Source organism: Callospermophilus lateralis, chromosome 2, assembly GCF_048772815.1.
Source record: "Callospermophilus lateralis isolate mCalLat2 chromosome 2, mCalLat2.hap1, whole genome shotgun sequence".
Lineage (NCBI taxonomy): Eukaryota > Metazoa > Chordata > Mammalia > Rodentia > Sciuridae > Callospermophilus > Callospermophilus lateralis.
Window position 1 is genome coordinate 131,315,751 of NC_135306.1, and position 4,955 is coordinate 131,320,705.

The following is a 4,955-nucleotide window of genomic DNA, read 5'->3' on the forward strand; positions in this document are numbered from 1 at the left end:
GGGAAAAGATACACTCATACAGTGTATGAGTGTAAATTAGTACAACCACTCTGGAAAGCAATGTAGAGATTCCTCAAAAAACTAAGACTGGAACCACCATATGACCCAGCTGTCCCATTCCTTGGTATATATCTGAAAGATTTAAAATCAGCACACTATAGGGATACAGCCACATCATTGTTTCTAACAGCACAATTCAGAATAGCCAAGCTATGGAATCAACTTAGATGCCCTTCAATAGATGGATGGATAAAGAAAATGAAGTATTACCTAGCCATAAAAAGAATGAAATCATGGCATTTGCTGGTAAATGGATGGAACTGGAAACTACCGTGCTAACTGACATAAGCCAGTCCCCAAAAGTCAAAGGTCAAATGTCTTCTCTGATATATAGAAGCTAATCCAAAATAGGGGCAGGGGGTGGTGGTTTGAAAAAAGGAAGGAGGGGAAGGAAGTGGGGAGGTAATTCCATCAAAATAGAGGAAATATCAGTAGAGTAGACAAGGGGAATATGGGGGAGGAAAGAGAAATGGGATAAGGGAAGGATAGTGGAATGAATCTGACCAAATGTTTCCTATGTACATACATGAATAGAGCATAGTGAATCTCAACATCAAGTATATCCACAAGACACTGTATTTAAAAAAAAAAAAAGATTAGTAAATTGCAAAAAGATCGGTGGAGTAAAGGGAGAGCATCAGGAGAGGGAGAAGGGGAGGAGAAAGAAAGTGCTAGGGACTGAATTAGAGTAAATATATTCTTTGCTTTTGTGATTATGTCCAAATGTCTTCTAATGTTAAATGAATCAATTTTTTTAAAAGCCAGTCTTCAGTTATGCATAGAGTGAAAAGAAAAGCAGAGGGAACTGGCTCCCTTTCATTCCCCATCTTCCCCTCCTTCCACATAAACACACACAGCATACAGAGGGAGGGAGTTGCTTTTGTTTTGTTCTTGTTTTTGTGGTACAGAAATTGAATCCAGGGGTGCTCTACTACTGAGCTACATCTCCAGCCCTTTTAGTGTTTATTTTGAGGCAGGGTCTTGCTAAGCTGCCCAGACTGGCCTCAAAGCTGAAATCCTCCTACCTCAGCCTCCCAAGGATCTGGAATTTCAGGACTGTACCCAGCCCCCACTAATATTTTACATGTGGATCCTGGTAGGTTAAGGCCTCCTCTGGCCCATATATACCCAGAGGGAGCCTTAAATCTGAGGATCAGTACCACTCTGATAATCCAATCATACGCAACCCCATAAAAGGAACATCATGTCTGCTAATCAGAACAATCCACTTACAAAACCACCCTATGTGGAAGCTGCATCTCCTAGAAGACCTCGAGACAAGCCCATAATATAGCTGCAGAGGCCCTGGTCAACCCTGTGCACAAGCTAGAGGAGCAGAGTTCCCCCAAGGAAAAAACGAGAATGGAGACCAAGGCCTATCTGGACATCCTGTCTGGGCTAGAGCAACCTGCCCACTCGACCTTTCTAGGCCCAGACAGTTCCACCAGAAGGACACCTTTGAGGGAGGCACTCAGAGAAAGAGACCCACCAAGGGCTGCAGCTTGCCACAGAGACTTCATTGTCTTGACCTAATGGCAAGACTGGGTTCAGGCATCTAGCCATCCAGCTCTCCTCACAGGTCCAGGGCTTGGAGCTGTTGTTTAAGAGAAGGAGAGGGTAGGTGTGGCAAGCCCAAGCTGCTCCCTAAGGTCTAGACATGAGGTTTTCCATGGCATTTCATGGGTAATACTTCTGGAGCCATTAGGACTATATGCTTCTTATCAAAGAGAAAACACAAAATAAAGAACTGGAAAGATCTAGAGTCTCTTTATATGACGGAAAGGTCAGGCATTCATTCAGTCCTCTATGGGACAGGGTTATCCTTCAAAATCTTCTGCATATATTAACTATGACTTGCTAGCTCTCAGGTCAAATCTCACAACCAGCTGTGTTGTAACTTGTGGGCACACAATATGGTCATACCTTGTTCTAAACCCTGTCACCAAGAGCTCTTGAGGCTTCCTATTTTTCACAGTTCAGAAACAACTACCTGGATTTCATTGCAACAGAAATCTTGGAATTTTTTGTTGGAATTCTTTTGTGTGTGAATGTAATACCCCTTTTAAATAGATGGATACTCCTGGGTCCTCAGAGCGTGTTTTATAATGATCTTGCTTTTAATCTCATTAATTCATACTAGTACAGAAATTTCAACCTTTATCATTAGTGGCTAGAGAAGAAGTGTTAAAGAGTTAGAAAGAGTTCTTTATTTTTTTTGTCTGAGGTCCCAGACCAGAATTCAGAGAAATGTCTCTATAAATGTAAGTCAACACTACCTAGATTTAATCAATTGAATTCAACCCAGATTTAGATCCCTCTTCTTAGGAGAAGGAGGAGCTCTCCTTTCTCCCACCTGGCCATGTTCTTCCAGCGATGGCTCCATAGAGCTGCTCTTAGTACACCTCCTGACGTAGGCCTGTGGGATGCAGAGGGACTGGGCAGGACACTCAGGAAGGGGCTCACAGACTCCCCCATCTGTTTTCTGTATACCAGCTTTCTTATCTCAGCACTTCTTAAAAATGCCACCTGAGTAGCAGAGCTCTTTGGGAAACCTATTGGGTGGCATCAGAGATGCTGGTTAGCTGTGGCCAACTTCCAGGTGTGGGTGGCTATAGGAAGTGAATTTCTGTTAGAATGAAGGTCCAAGCTCCAGTTGGGAGCTGTTTTAGCAAACACTTCCCAGGCACATGGATTCCCAAGAGAAGCACTCCAGATGATCAAAGTACCCAGCCATTCTATAGAGAGGGCTTTGTAGGTAGGGCTTCAGCTCCTGTCTCCCAGGAGTGGACAAGTAGACACATGCGGTATGGATTCTGGATCACAGCCAAGGATGCCTGTCTGGTCTGATCACTGATGCCTGAATTCCACAATCAGAGCATCCCTACTTTGACTTAAGACTTACCCTGTAAAAATTAAAGTATCTTATTGGTCTCACTGGTCGCAGTTGCCTTCAATGGATGAGTTTATTAGGTCTTTTCCCATGAATAGGTTTAGACTGAGAGGGAGAACAGAGGAAGAATGAGGCACCTGGCATTTCAGGAAGCAGAACGAATAAGACTCTGCTTCAAGTCAGAAGGAACCCAGACAACCATCTAGTTCAGAAGTCCTGATCCACAGCCCACAGATTAACTCCACCCTGCTCTTTTAGTCTAAAATGATGTCTAATAAAAATCTGAATTCTATATGATTCATCCAGTCCATAGGCCCCTACCACTCCCTGCAGTTTTGCTTCACCCGTTCAGTATACCTGGCCTGCAGGTATTTGTATTTGTAACCCCTGAATTCTAGGACATTTTTCCAGTTAATGCAAAAGTCCCTTCAATGATATCACGCATTATTTACTTATTTGTTTATTCATACATTATTTTTAAAGTACATACAGAGCACCTACTATAGGCAGAGGTATAAACACACAATATGAGAGGAGGACGAGTGCTTGGGCATGTTCTGGTCTTGCCACTTCATTTCACAGATGGTGTTACCGTGGCCCAGAGAGCTGCTTGATTTATGTGACACCACAGAGCTGCTCCAAGGCACGGCTGCAGTCAGTGGAATGCAGGTAGCCGGACTTGGAGGACCCACTTAAGCCTGCCCAGCATCTCATCCAAATTCTGTAACACTGTGACTATGTCACTCTCCTAATGGAACTAGTTCAAGGGGTCTCAAACTTCAGCCTGGGGCCTCTGGGCTCCACAAGATGCTTCCAGAGATCTGTGAAATTAAACTTATTTTTATAATGATAAAAAGCTATTGTTTGCTTTTCACTCTCATTCTCTCACCAGGGTTCACTGAGGTTTTCCAGAGGTAAGTGATGTGTGAGATTACAGGGACTGAAAGCAGAAGCAGTTACAAGTAATCCTCTCGTTGAACAGATCACTATAGCTGTCTGTCTATGCAGTTAAATATTTGCGGGGCGTGGGGGGGAATGTTTTATTTAAAAACAGCACTATTGAGGTCAATGTTTAATAGGTTTAATGTTAATGTTTGTATTATTTTTAAATGAATTGTTTTATAAACTCCTCAGTTTTAATTTCTAATGTGGTAAATATCAATAGGTACAATTTGGCATAAACTAAAGCTCTTTTTTAGAGTATAAAGAGGTCTTGAATGTATAAGTTTGAGAACTACTGACCTAGTAAACCTAGAAAAGATAAATTATATTACTTGAGCAACATGTGTATAGTCTTCTATAAGTTGTATAATTATATATATATATATTTAAATGGACTCCATTTTTGCTCCTTGGAGAGAAACAGAAAGTGGGCCAGGGAGTGTGAAGGGTCCTGCGAGTCCTTTACATTACACAGAGGATCAGGTGGACTTGAATTACCCACCAAAAAGCACTGGGAACAGGAACTGACTTCTGTGATTATCCAAAGGTGACTTTGGAACTGATGTTATCTGCATTTATATCTCAACTCCCAAACCTGCTCCTCCTGCATCCGTCCTAGTGATAGGTACCGCCACAGGGAGCCCAGGCCAGAATCTCAATTCCTCTTACACCCTCTCCATTTGCTTTCTGGCATGTTCACCTAACCACTCTTCTCTGTAACAGGCCTTCATTGAGACAGTCATTATCTCACACTTCAGGAGATGATCCTCATTTCTTCACTCATCTCACAGCCCCTCTTGTGCCCTCCATCATGGCTCTGCTCTGCCCCAGAGTAATATTCCTATTGTGCAATCTCACCATGATCTATCCCACTCAACCTGCTATTTGGCATAAAAGGCCCTTCGAGCTCCATTCCCTGAGCACCTATCCTGCCTCACCGACTCACACACCTCTTTCCAACTTTGTCCTCCACTATGGAGAGCTCCTTGTATGTCTCCAAACCCAGCCTGCACAGTGGGGTTCAGAGGCCCTGCAGCAGAGGTTTGGAGTTCTCCCAGCCTGG